Consider the following 14627-nt stretch of genomic DNA (forward strand, 5'->3'; position numbering starts at 1 on the left):
TCTGGGACTTCTGCTTGCTTTAATTTTTCCACATACAACTGAATTAAGGGATTGCAGCATGGTGCTACTCATGGTGGGGCTGAAGGTGGTGGCCAGCCAGAGACCATTTTCTCTTGCTGTGTCCATGATGGACACTTGTGGACTCCAACTTGCTGGTCTGCAGGTGAACCCCAAGGAAAGGGAAAATGCAAAGTGATCCTAAGCTGAAGTTTTTAAGGTGCCTTTTAGTCTGCATTGAGAAAGGTCTGTAAAGTTGAGGAGAGGGATCAGAGAGGCTCTGGTGTGAGAACCCGATGCGTGGCTGTGAGGAGAGGAGGCAGTGGTGGCCAGCCCAGCTCTGAACGCTTGTTTTTGGCTTTTCTTTCACTTCTTTTCAGGTGACAAGGGGCTACTCACTCCAGAGCTCCTGAAGAGAGGAGAAGGGGCAGCAGGCTCGGGTTGCTTATGTGCCTGAGCGCAGTGACGTGGGAAGGGTTGCTGCAGAAACCACGCCACAACCAAGCAGACCAGTGGTGTTCCCCAGGGATCAGTGCTGGGCTCAGTCCTGTTCAGTGTCTTTATTGATGATCTGGAGCAGGGGATTGAGTCCAGCATCAGTAAGTTTGCAGATGACACCAAGCTAGGAGCAGGTGTGGAGCTGTTGGAGGGTAGGAGAGCCCTGCAGAGGGACCTTGCCAGGCTGGATGGGTGGGCAGAGGCCAATGGGATGAGATTGAACAAGGTCAAGTGCAGGGTTCAAGAAAACTCTGGGGAGACCTTAGAACTAACGGAATCCTACAGGATGGCTGAAGAGGAATGAGGGACCTGCGGATAATGGTAGATAGTAGCTGAAGATGACGCAGCAGTGTGCCCAGGTGGCCAAGAAAGCCAACAGCATCCTGGTCTGGCTCAGGAAGAGTGTGGTCAGTAGGACAAGGGAGGTTCTTCTGCCCCTGTGCTCAGCACTGCTCAGGCCACAGCTTGAGTGCTGTGTCCAGTTCTGGGCTCCTCAATTCAAGAGAGATGTTGAGGTGCTGGAAGGTGTCCAGAGAAGGGCAAGGAAGGTGGTGAGGGGCCTGGAGCACAGCCCGGTGAGGAGAGGCTGAGGGAGCTGGGGGTGTTTGGGATGGAGAAGAGGAGGCTCAGGGCTGACCTCACTGCTGTCTACAAGTGCCTGCAGGGAGGCTGTAGCCAGGTGGGGTTGGTCTCTTCTGCCAGGCAAGCAGCAAGAGAACAAGGGGACAGAGTCTGAAGTTGTGTCAGGGGAGGTCTAGGCTGGATGTTAGGAGGAAGTTGTTGGCAGAGAGAGTGATTGGCATTGGAATGGGCTGCCCAGGGAGGTGGTGGAGTCGCTGTGCCTGGAGGTGTCGAAGCAAAGCCTGGCTGAGGCATTTAGTGCCATGGTCTGGTTGATTGGAGCAGGGTGAGTGGTAGGTTGGACTGGCTGAGCTTGGAGCTCTGTTCCAGCCTGGTTGGTTCTATGATTCTGCTCTATTCTATGACCGCGGCGCAGGTCTGAGGAGAGGCCGCAGCAGCGGCGGGCAGCTCAGCTCTGGGCGCTTGTTTTGGCTTCTCTGTCCCCGCTTCCCAGGCGCCAGGCGGCTGCCGGCTCCGCAGCTCTGAGCAGGGGAGGGGGCAGCAGGCTGGGGCTGGTTACGCCGGAGCGCAGTGACGTAAGAGGGGGAGGGGCTGCCGCGGGAACGGCGCCGCGAGCGAGCGGAGGCTGCGCGTGGCTGTGGGGAGCGTTGGCGGCGGCGGCGACAGCTCGCTGCCAGGGCTGGGGCGGCACAGAGGGCCGGGACCGAAAGACATGGCTGCTACTCGGGCAAAGGCCAGCAGAGAGACAGTGGGCACCCGGACAGAGGCCGCACACAGCCGTGCAGGCGTTCAGGCGGCTGGGTGCAGTGAGTGCAGGAGCCTGGCACTGTCTATGGGGGACGGCAAGCAGGACAGCTGTGTTAGGTGTGAGCAGATCAGGCAGTGCCTATGGGGGACGGCAAGCAGGACAGCTGTGTTAGGTGTGAGCAGATCAGGCAGTGCCTATGGAGGACAGCAAGCAGGACAGCTGTGTTAGGTGTGAGCAGATCAGGCACTGCCTATGGAGGACAGCAAGCAGGACAGCTGTGTTAGGTGTGAGCAGATCAGGCACTGCCTATGGAGGACAGCAAGCAGGACAGCTGTGTTAGGTGTGAGCAGATCAGGCAGTGCCTATGGAGGACGGCAAGCAGGACAGCTGTGTTAGGTGTGAGCAGATCAGGCAGTGCCTATGGGGGACGGCAAGCAGGACAGCTGTGTTAGGTGTGAGCAGATCAGGCAGTGCCTATGGAGGACGGCAAGCAGGACAGCTGTGTTAGGTGTGAGCAGATCAGGCAGTGCCTATGGAGGACGGCAAGCAGGACAGCTTAGGTGTGAGCAGATCAGGCAGTGCCTATGGAGGACGGCAAGCAGCACAGCTGTGTTAGGTGTGAGCAGATCAGGCAGTGCCTATGGGGGACGGCAAGCAGGACAGCTTAGGTGTGAGCAGATCAGGCAGTGCCTATGGAGGATGGCAAGCAGGACAGCTGTGTTAGGTGTGAGCAGATCAGGCAGTGCCTATGGAGGACGGCAAGCAGGACAGCTGTGTTAGGTGTGAGCAGATCAGGCAGTGCCTATGGAGGATGGCAAGCAGGACAGCTGTGTTAGGTGTGAGCAGATCAGGCAGTGCCTATGGAGGACGGCAAGCAGGACAGCTGTGTTAGGTGTGAGCAGATCAGGCAGTGCCTATGGAGGACGGCAAGCAGGACAGGTGTGTTAGGTGTGAGCAGATCAGGCAGTGCCTATGGAGGACGGCAAGCAGGACAGCTGTGTTAGGTGTGAGCAGATCAGGCAGTGCCTATGGAGGACGGCAAGCAGGACAGCTGTGTTAGGTGTGAGCAGATCAGGCAGTGCCTATGGGGGACGGCAAGCAGCACAGCTGTGTTAGGTGTGAGCAGATCAGGCAGTGCCTATGGGGGACGGCAAGCAGGACAGCTTAGGTGTGAGCAGATCAGGCAGTGCCTATGGAGGATGGCAAGCAGGACAGCTGTGTTAGGTGTGAGCAGATCAGGCAGTGCCTATGGAGGACGGCAAGCAGGACAGCTGTGTTAGGTGTGAGCAGATCAGGCAGTGCCTATGGAGGATGGCAAGCAGGACAGCTGTGTTAGGTGTGAGCAGATCAGGCAGTGCCTATGGAGGACGGCAAGCAGGACAGCTGTGTTAGGTGTGAGCAGATCAGGCACTGCCTATGGGGGACAGCAAGCAGGACAGCTGTGTTAGGTGTGAGCAGATCAGGCAGTGCCTATGGGGGACGGCAAGCAGGACAGCTGTGTTAGGTGTGAGCAGATCAGGCAGTGCCTATGGAGGACGGCAAGCAGGACAGGTGTGTTAGGTGTGAGCAGATCAGGCAGTGCCTATGGAGGATGGCAAGCAGGACAGCTGTGTTAGGTGTGAGCAGATCAGGCAGTGCCTATGGAGGACGGCAAGCAGGACAGCTGTGTTAGGTGTGAGCAGATCAGGCAGTGCCTATGGGGGACGGCAAGCAGCACAGCTGTGTTAGGTGTGAGCAGATCAGGCAGTGCCTATGGAGGACGGCAAGCAGGACAGCTGTGTTAGGTGTGAGCAGATCAGGCAGTGCCTATGGGGGACGGCATGCAGGACAGCTGTGTTAGGTGTGAGCAGATCAGGCAGTGCCTATGGAGGACGGCAAGCAGGACAGCTGTGTTAGGTGTGAGCAGATCAGGCAGTGCCTATGGGGGACGGCATGCAGGACAGCTGTGTTAGGTGTGAGCAGATCAGGCAGTGCCTATGGAGGACGGCAAGCAGCACAGCTGTGTTAGGTGTGAGCACATCAGGCAGTGCCTATGGAGGACGGCAAGCAGGACAGCTGTGTTAGGTGTGAGCAGATCAGGCAGTGCCTATGGAGGACGGCATGCAGGACAGCTGTGTTAGGTGTGAGCAGATCAGGCAGTGCCTATGGAGGACGGCAAGCAGGACAGGTGTGTTAGGTGTGAGCAGATCAGGCAGTGCCTATGGAGGACGGCAAGCAGCACAGCTGTGTTAGGTGTGAGCAGATCAGGCAGTGCCTATGGAGGACAGCAAGCAGCACAGCTGTGTTAGGTGTGAGCAGATCAGGCAGTGCCTATGGAGGACGGCAAGCAGGACAGCTGTGTTAGGTGTGAGCAGATCAGGCAGTGCCTATGGAGGACGGCAAGCAGGACAGCTGTGTTAGGTGTGAGCAGATCAGGCAGTGCCTATGGGGGATGGCAAGCAGGACAGGTGTGTTAGGTGTGAGCAGATCAGGCAGTGCCTATGGAGGACAGCAAGCAGCACAGCTGTGTTAGGTGTGAGCAGATCAGGCAGTGCCTATCGGGGACGGCAAGCAGCACAGCTGTGTTAGGTGTGAGCAGATCAGGGAGCTGATGAACACCGTGGCTGAACTAAAAGAAGAGGCGGAAAGACTACGAACTGTAAGAGACTGCGAAAAGGAAATTGACTCTTTCCACAGTCTAATCCCTTAATACCTGAACTAGGGTTGACTGTTAGTGGAGCTGGGGTCTGGTACCCTCCCACCAGCAAGTCTCAGCCTCCATGTAGTCATCCACATGAGCAGGGTCAATGGGAGCAGGTCTCCGCCCGAGAGAACAAATGCAAATGGAGCAAGTGCACTACTTTAAGCAGCACACTGCCCACAGTGCACTTGCAGAACAGGTATGAGGTTCTGCAGGAGGAACAGATGGTCAGCAAGGATGAGGACTCAGAAAGCCCAGAATCTGCACCAAAGGCAGGTTGCTCCAGCCCAGCTATCAAACCGATCCTGAAAAGAAACCTTGAGGAGCCATTGTTACAGGAGACTCCCTACTGAAGGGAGCAGAGGGCCTGATATGCAGACTGAACCCACTTCATAGAGGCGTCTGCTGCCTCCCTGGTGCCCAGGTAAGGGACATTGTAGTAAAATTGCCAACCTCGTGAGTCCTTCAGACTACTGCCCGCTTCTGGTCTTTCAAGTGGGTAGCGGCGATGCAACAATGAGAGTCTCACAATCAATTAAAAGAGACTTCAGGACCATAGGGCAGCTGGTAAAGGGATCAAGAGCTCAAGTTGTGTTCTCCTCTATCCCTCTAACATCAGTGATGGATGAGGGAACACGTAGGAAGAGCCAACAGCTCAATTCATGGCTCTGGGGCTGGTGTCATCAACAGGGGTTTGGATTCTACAACCATGGCTCGATTTACAAGGCACCAGAGCTGCAAACAACTAATGGGATGCACTTGGCCCAGAGGGGGAAGAGGATATTGGGGCAGGAATCGGCAGGGCTCATTGATAGGGCTTTAAACTAGACTCAAAGGGGGAAGGGGTTAATAGTCTCCTGCTGGCTGGTGACAAACAGTGGGGCAGCTCACTGGAGGCAGAGGGATGGAGAGCCAATGAGGGTCCTCAGCTTGCTGCCCTGAAGCAAGCCAGGGATGATGCACCAGGACAATCTGAGGAAATCAAGGGGACTTGGCACAAGAGGATGACAAGGCCAGCCCAGCTGAAGTGCCTCTGTGCAAATGCACAGAGCTTGGGCAACAAACAGGATGAATTAAGTGCCACTGTACTGCTGGGATGCCATGACATAGTGGCTACTATTGAAACTCGGTGGGATGGGTACAGGCTCTTTAGGAAGGATAGGCAGGGAAGGAGAGGAGGAGGCATTGTCCTCTGTATCAGTGACCAGCTAGAATCAGTGGAGCTCCACTTGGGGAAGGCTGATGAGCTGGTTCAGAGTGTATGGGTTAAAATTAAAGGGAAGACAGGAGAGGCTGATGTTACTGTAGGGGTCTGCTGCAGGCCACCTGGCCAGCAGAATCAAGCAGATGAGGCCCTTCACAGGCAAATAGAAGCAGCTTCCAGGTCACAAGCCCTGGTCCTCATGGGGGATTTCAACCACCCTGACATCTGCTGGAGGGACAAGACAGCAAGTCGTCAGCAAGCCAGGATGTTCCTGGATTGTATAGATGACAACTTCCTCATGCAAATGGTAGGGGAACCAACAAGAAAAGGTGCTTGTTCTGGCCAACAGGGAAGGGCTGGTGACTGATGTGAGGCTCAGGGACAGCCTTGGCTGCAGTCACCATGACTGAGTTGAATTTAAGATCCTCAGGGCTGACCAGGAGGACATACTCTAAGCTTATGACCCTAGACTTCAGGCGTGCAGACTTTGATAGCTTCAGGGATCTGCTGGCCAAAGTATTGTGGGACAAAGCCCTAGAGGGAAGAGAGGCCCAGGACAGCTGGTCAGTATTCAAAAATCACCTCCTCTGTGTCCAGAAGCAACAAAGAGGAAAGCAGGAAAGAATGCTAGGAAGCCTGCCTGGCTGAGAAGGAGCTCCTGGACAAGCTGTCACACAAAAAGAAATTCTACCAGGAGTGGAAGAAAGGACAGCTAGAATTGGGGGGGGAGGATATAAGGAAGCAGTGAAGCTGGGAGCTGCTTATGTGGGTGAATGCTGCCATTGCCTCCAGGAGTGCTGGAGCACTGCTTGGAGCAATGAAGCAGTTGGCCGTGGCTGAAGAGCCCAAGCCAGCCTCGTGTTGGGAATCAAAACATCCCTTTGTGGCCCTCCGCACTGCCATGTGGTCTGCTCTGGACTCTGCATTTTCCTCTGGACCTAAGTACAATGAGATTCTGTTTGTTTACACCTCTGCTGATCTTCTCCCTCATGTTACAGACAAATCACCTCTCAAGACAGCACTTAATTAGCCAGTATTGTTGCTTATAAAGTTAATGCTTGATACTGTGCAGCTGCTGGTGTCTGGAATGGTTTCTCTTGGAGACACACTGGTGTGTGCAGTTTCAGCTTGTGTTTTTCTTTCTGGTCATCCTTCTCTCCCAGCTTGGATTGTTAAGCTCTGAGAAATCACTACCAGGCCCGGGTGAAGGAGCCTCAGATGGATTGCTTTGAGAGCCCAGTTATTCTAATTTACTATCTCCAACTGATCTGCAGGTCAGTGTGGAGACCATACTTACTGCTTCTGTAGGGGGGAGCAAGCAAAGAGGGAATTTATCCTTTGTCTTTGATGGCCCTCAGCTAAGGAAAGTTGGAGGAATGAGAGGAAAAATCAATACAGGTTCAAATTGGGCAAGAATCAGGTGTGGGTTTAAAGCTGCTGGGAGCTCTGTGGGACAGGGATGGATGCTGACAGGCATCTTGAGCCATGAGCATGTGGGTGATGCCTCTCTGAAAGGGAATGGGTTATTTATAGGATAGTGCATGTAATGGCAGGGAAATAATTGCTGCTGGATGCTGCCCAGGTGAAGTCCCATCTGATGCTTTGCAGATTGAACAGCTGAAGGTAAGAAAATGTAGAATGATGAGGGAGTTGCAAGGCAGAAGGAAGGTTGCTGTATCTCAGATGTGTTAGGCAAATCTTCTTGATGTTTTAAACGTATCTTTAATAAGAAATGTAGCGCTTGAGCCCAGTTTCCAGGTTAGGAATGGTGGGTGCTGCACCAGCACTGAGGTGGGACAGGCAGCAGTAATGCTGCAGGTGACAAAGCCCTACTTCAGGGTCAACAAGGCCATGTGCCAGATCCTGCACTTGGGTCACAACAACCTCATGAACACCCCAGGCTCTGGGGCAGAGTGGCTGGAAACTGCCTGGCGAAAGTGGGCCTGGGGCTGCAGGTCAACAGTGGGCAGAAGGTGAGCCATCATGTGCCCAGGTGGCCAAGGAAGCCAACAGCATCCTGGGCTGGATGAGCCATATGGCCAGCAGCAGCAGGGAAGTGATTGTGCCCCTGTACTGGGCATTGGTGAGGTTGCACCTCAAATACTGGGATTGCTTTTGGGCCCCTCTATACAAGAAGGATGTTGAGATGCTGGAGCAGAGCTAGAGAAAAGCAACAAGGCTGGTGAAGGGTCTGGAGAACAGGGCTGGTAGGGAACAGGTGAGGGAACTGAGGTTGTTTAGGCTGGAGAAGAGGAGGCTGAGGGGAGACCTCATTGCTCTCTACGCTCCCTGAAAGGAGATGGAAGCCAGGTAAGGATTGCTCTCTTCTCTCAAAGAAGTAATAGAATGACAAGAAACAGCCTCAGGTTCTGCCAGGGGAGGTTTAGGTTGGGCATTAGCAGAACTGTTTTCCCTGAAAAGCTTATCGATCCCTGGCTCAGGCTGCCCAGGGCAGTGGTGGAGTCGTCATGCCTGGAGGGATTTCAAAGCCATGTCGATGTGGTGCTGAAGGACGTGGTTCAGTGGTGACCTGACAGTACTGGGCTCACACTTGGACTCAATGATCTTAAATGTCTTTTTCAACTAAAACAATTCAATGCTTCTCTTCTCTCCATGGTGATTTAGCCAGGGCATTGCGCTTCCTCCTTCTAGGTCTTGAAATGCTCTACAAGAGGAACTTGCTCCCTGGATCTCTGTTTGGACTTAGGAGACCTGGAGGTCCAGAGGAAGATCTCAGGTTTAGGAGGGACATCGAGATGCTTGAGCGTGTCCAGAGAAGGGCGACGAGGCTGGTGAGAGACCTTGAGCACAGCCCTACGAGGAGAGGCTGAGGGAGCTGGGATTGGTTAGCCTGGAGAAGAGGAGGCTCAGGGGTGACCTTATTGCTGTCTACAACTACCTGAGGGGTGGTTGTGGCCAGGAGGAGGTTGCTCTCTTCTCTCAGGTGGCCAGCACCAGAACGAGAGGACACAGCCTCAGGCTGTGCCAGGGGAGATTTAGGCTGGAGGTGAGGAGAAAGTTCTTCACTGAGAGAGTCATTGGACACTGGAATGGGCTGCCCGGGGAGGTGGTGGAGTCGCCGTCCCTGGGGCTGTTCAAGGCAGGATTGGACGTGGCACTTGGTGCCATGGTCTAGCCTTGAGCTCTGTGGTAAAGGGTTGGACTTGATGATCTGTGAGGTCTCTTCCAACCCTGATGATACTGTGATACTGTGACACTGTGAAAGCTGGGAGCTGAGCTGGGTCCATGGGTCTTCATCGCCTGTCCAGAACATAATTCCTCTCCTTAATTAACCCTATCCTCTCACCTGCCTGGGCAAGACCAGCAGAGTTGTCAGTGCTTTCACCATCTTTCAGCAAGGAGAGCGGGTGCTGACCTGGCCCATCTGCTCTCTGCACAATCGAGTCCAACCTATGGCCTCACCTCACTGCTGGGTGTAGACATCAATGCAGGCACTTGCAGCATTGATGAAGGTGGGCCCCTGAGGTGAAGCTAACTCAAAGATGGGCACAGATCCCTGCCTGGTGCCAAGCAGCAGAGCCACCATGTGCTCTGGCAGAACAAGCTGGAGGCTGGAGCACCTCCCATCATCCCCTGGCTCTTGTGGAAGGTTGGGATGCTGCTCCTGTCTCACAATGGCTTCTCTGGTGGCCTTTGGTGTCCAGTCCAACAGACCAAGGGGAGGTGAAATCTGTGAGCTGGCAATGCAACAGCAGCAAGAGGGGCACAGGGATCAGGAGGGGATTGGATGAGAGGGAAGGAAGCGGAGGAGCTGCATCTGTTGCGGCTTTAGCTCAAAGGATACAAACTGAGCCTATGTCTGGCCTTTTTTGGTCCTATCTTTCAGCTTAGTGGTGCCAACTACTCCTTACTTCAGAGCTGGACCACTGAAGTGTAGGTAAGCTGTTGAAGCTGGGCTGCTTTTTGTATCCAGATTTAGTTAAGTCTAGTTTCAGTGTCTGTGTGAGAGCAGTCTAAATCCAGACCAGGGTAGTGCTGTGTTCTGACACAGGGCCATAACCAAGACATCTGAATGGGTGGAGATGCAAAGTTTTCCTTCTAGACAGCTTGTATCTGGTTATCTTCCTGAACCAGCAGCAAAGGACATGAAGAGCATTTGGTAGGCAGTGTTACCACACTTCACCTTAAGTCAGCTTAAGGTGCTGTGAAGCTGTATTCTGAGCATGCATCCAGAGTTTGATAGTAGTTCTATCTTGGAGCCAGCTGGCACTGGCTCTCTTACATGAGGGAAGCCACAAAGATGATTAAGGCAATGGAACATCTGTCTTATGAGGAGAGACTGAAGGACCTGGGGCTTTTTAGCTTGGGGGAAAAGAGACTGAGAGGTGATCTCATCATAAATATGTAAAGGATGAGTGCCATGAGGATGGAGTCAGGCTCTTCTCAGTGATGCCCAATGACAGGGCAAGGAGCAATGGGTGCAAGTTGAGGCACAGGAAGTTACATGTAAACATGAGGAATTTTTTCACTGTGAGTGTGACAGAACACTGCAACAGGCTGTCCAGGGGGGTTGTGGAGTCTTCCTCTCTGGAGATAATGTTAAAAACCTGCCTGGATTCATTCCTGTGTGATCTGGTATAGGAGATCCTGCTCTGGCAGGGAGGTTGGACTGGATGAGCTTTTGAGGTCCCTTCCAGTCCCTGACATTCTGTGTAAGCAAGCACATGTGTTCCAGATGCAAAGGAAACTTCTCTTGTGGAGTGATGCTCATCTCCCATCAGTTGCAAGTCTCTTTCTTTATCTTCAATCTCCAAAGCCTTTTTTAGCCTGTTTCCTCTAACTGGAGTGCTCCACAGGGTAGAAATGCTGTCACTTCTACGTCTGCTAGGGTGGTAGTACACAGACCATTCCTGCAGGTCTGCATCCTCTGCCTCTCCCTGACATTCCAACAATGCTCCTCATTTGTATGGGTGGCAAAGTATTGTAGTCCCTTGCCCCTTCACATGAAGTTGCCTCCATGGCTTTGTGGTGACCATCCTTCAAATGTAGCCAGCAGATGGAAAGAGGTAATTCTGCCACTTTGCTCTGATGAGACCTGACCTGGAGTACTGTGTCCAGCTCTGGGGGCTTCAATGCAGGAAGGACATTGGCCTCATTGAGGAGGTCCAGAGAAGAGCCACAAAGATGATCAGAGGGCTGCAATACCTCTGCTGTGAAGACAGGCTGGGAGAGCTGGGGTTGTTCAGCTTGCAGAAGGCTCTGGGGAGACCTTAGTGCTGCATTTCAATATCTGAAAGAGACCTAGAGGAAGGCTGGGGAAGGACTGTTTAGAAAGGCCTGTGGTGGTGGGATGAGAGGCAATGGTATAAAATGGGAGCAGGGTAGAGTTAGGTTGGAAATTAAGAGGAAGCACTTCACAATGTAGGTGGTGAGACACTGAAACAGGTTGTCCAATGGTGTGGTTGAGGCTCCCTCCCTGGATACACTGAAGATCATAGAATCAGTCAGATTGGAAGAGACCTCCAAGCTCATCCAGCCCTATCCACTCAATTAGACTATGGCACTAAGTGCCTCAGACAGGCTTTGCTTCAACACCTCCAGGGACAGCAACTTCACCACCTCCCTGGGCAGCCCATTCCAATGCCAATCACTCTCTCTGACAACAACTTCCTCCTAACATCCAGCCTAGACCTCCTAGACCTGGCACAACTTGAGACTGTGTCCCCTTCTCCTGTTGCTGCTTGCCTGGCAGAAGTGACCAACTCCACCTGGCTACAGCCTCCCATCAGGTAATTGTAGACAGCAATGAGATCAGCCCTGAGCCTCCTCTTCTGCAGGCCAAACACCCCCAGCTCCCTCAGCCTCTCCTCACAGGGCTGTGCTCCAGGCCTCTCCCCAGCCTTGCTGCCCTTCTCTGGACACCTTCCAGCACCTCAGCATCTCTCTTGAATTGAGGAGCCCAGAACTGGACACAGCACTCAAGGTGTGGCCTGAGCAGTGCTGAGCACAGGAGCAGAAGAACCTCCCTTGTCCTACTGGCCACACTCTTCCTGGTCCTGAGCAGGATGCCATTGGCTCTCTTGGGCACACTGCTGGCTCATGCTCAGCTACCAGTACCCTCAGTTGCTCCAGATCAGACTCAACGTGACCCTGGGGAGACTGATCTAGTTGGAGGTGTCTATTGTGACTGCAGGGGGATTGGACAGGACGACCTTTGAGGGTCCCTTCCAACCCAATGCATTCTGTCTGTCCGTGTCAATGCTGCTGCTGATGCTGCTGTGGGGAGAGTCCTGGTCTCTAGCAGGCAAAGCGAGCTGCTTCTGCTCCTCTGCAGGCACCCCAGAGATATAAAAACCTCTGCTTTGAAAGCCCTGCCAGGCAGCTGCAGGCTGGCCCGGCTGCTGTTCTGCTTCTTGCATGTTTTATGGAGTAATTTGTACTATATTTACACGGCAGTGATAAACAGTTTGGGAAATGGAAGCGAAGCAAACGCCGCTGAGTGAATTGTTACAAAAAAGCCCTGTTTGCTATTCCAGCAGGAGTAGGGGGGGGGGGGAGAGAGAGAAAACAACCACCACAACCAGAAAGGGATAAAAATCACCATCCTAGGGACATGCTGTTCATCAGATTGAGGTGGGATTTTTTTTTACTTCCTCCCCTTGATTTGTGTGGCTGATGTGAAGGGGGAGAAGAAGTCGCAGATGCATGCTGGATTCTGCAGGGAACATATGCATGCATTTAAATCATTTACAGCATTTACTGGTGCAATTGTGAGGCACATTATTTTTTTGGTGTGTTTTTTGGGTTTTTTTCTTCCTGCATTTCTAATTAGGCTCCAAACAGATGGTGAAGGACTGTAGCTTCTGATTAGACAGGCTTGTGCTCTGTTGGACAGCGCTGCCAGAACAGACTGAGCTCGCAAAGTTTTCTCCCTCGTTTATCACGCCACAGTAGGGTTGGGGGTAGAGGATCTGAGGTTGGCTACAGCAGGAATTCCAGCCTGCCCCATAGCAAGCTGGAATGCAAATCTGGTGCTCCCTCTGCCATCCCTGTTCTCTCTGCCATCCCTGCATGCCGATGGATGGGATCCACATCCACACACACACACATATCCCTCCCCCTACCCTCCCCTTACCCTCCCACTTCAGCTTCCATTCCAGATTTTGTACCCTGCTGCACAGCGTCGGGTACCCAGCAGCACAGGATGGAGCCTGAGCTTTGACAAATGCTTTTAATATGGAGCAGAAGACTTGGGTTTGAGACAGGGCTTTCAAGTGGGAGTGAGCTGCAGGCTGGCAGCTGCGTGTGAGGAGCCAGCGTGCATGGCTGCTGCTAGCCCTGCTCTTGGGCAGCAGAGAATCACAGAAGGGTTTGGGTTGGTAGTGACCTCAAAGATCTAGTGATGAATGCTGCTAGGCTGAAGGTTAGACTGGCTGATGCTGGTGGTCCTTTCCAAGCAGAGTGATTCCCAGTGATGAGATGTTGTGCTGAGCGCTTTGGTTTAGTCAAGGACTTGTCAGTGTGAAACTAATGATTGGATTCGATGAGCCTGAATGGCTTTTCCACTCTAAGACATTCTATGATTCTGTGATCATCTAGTTCCAATCCCCCTGCTGTGGGCAGGGACACCTAACTAGGTTTGGCTGCCCAAGGCTTCAGCCAACCTGGCCTTGAACATCTGCAGAGAGGAGGCATCCAAGACCTCCCTGGGCAAACTGTTCCAGGGTCTCACCACCTTTGTAATGAAGAATTTCTTCCTGAGATCCAGTCTGAACCTACTCTCTTGTCAGATTAAAACCATTCCCTCTTGTCCTAATGCTAGACACCCTTTTCAATAGAATAGAATACAATCAGCCAGGTTGGAAGAGACCTCCAAGCTCATCCAGTCCAACCTAGCACCCAGCCCTGTCCAGTCAACCAGACCATGGCACTAAGTGCCTCAGCCAGGCTTTGCTTCAACACCCCCAGGGACAGTGACTCCACCACCTCCCTGGGCAGCCCATTCCAATGCCAGTCACTCTCTCTGACAACAACTTCCTCCTAACAGCCAGCTTAGACCTCCCCTAGCACAACTTCAGACTGTGTCTCCTTGTTCTCTTGCTGCTTGCCTGGCAGAAGAGACCAACCCCACCTGGCTACAGCCTCCCTTCACGTAGTTGCAGGCAGTAATGAGGTCAGCCCTGAGCCTCCTCTTCTGCAGGCCAAACACCCCCAGCTCCCTCAGCCTCTCCTCACAGGGCTCTGCTCCAGGCCCCTCACCAGCTTCCTTGCCCTTCTCTGGACACCTTCCAGCACCTCAACATCTCTCTTGAATTGAGGAGCCCAGAACTGGACACAGCACTCAAGGGGTGGCCTGAGCAGTGCTGAGCACAGGGGCAGAAGAACCTCCCTTGTCCTGCTGGCCACACTCTTCCTGAGCCAGGCCAGGATGCCATTGGCTCTGCTGCCCACCTGGGCACACTGCTGGCTTGTGTTCAGCTACTCTCTACCAACACCCCCAGCTCCCTTTCTTCCTCTCCAGCTATCCTGTAGGATTCTTTTAGCTCTAAGGTCTCCCCAGAGTCTTCTCCACTCCCCAGCTCCCTCAGCCTATCCTCATAGCAGAGGTGCTCCAGCCCTTAGATCATTGAATGGTTTGGATTGGAAGGGACCTTGATGTTCACCTAGTCTCACTGGACTGGGTTGCTCAAGGCCCAGTGCAACCTGGCCTTGAGTACCTCCAGGGATTGCCTTTTTCAGGAGAACCCTCAGCTTGGTGAGGTAGGTAGAGATCTCCTGCACCTCTGTTCGGGTAACTTTGGAAGCTTCACCAGCAACATGTGATTGGCTCATAAGATCTTCATCTCTAGGAGCTATAGTGGTGTTAGGTTGACAGTTGGACATGGTGATCTTAGGCAATTCTGTGATCCTGTGGCTTGGCTCCTGTTTTAAATGCACTACCTTGGCGACCTCCTAGC

Source organism: Pogoniulus pusillus, chromosome 6, assembly GCF_015220805.1.
Source record: "Pogoniulus pusillus isolate bPogPus1 chromosome 6, bPogPus1.pri, whole genome shotgun sequence".
Taxonomy (NCBI): domain Eukaryota; kingdom Metazoa; phylum Chordata; class Aves; order Piciformes; family Lybiidae; genus Pogoniulus; species Pogoniulus pusillus.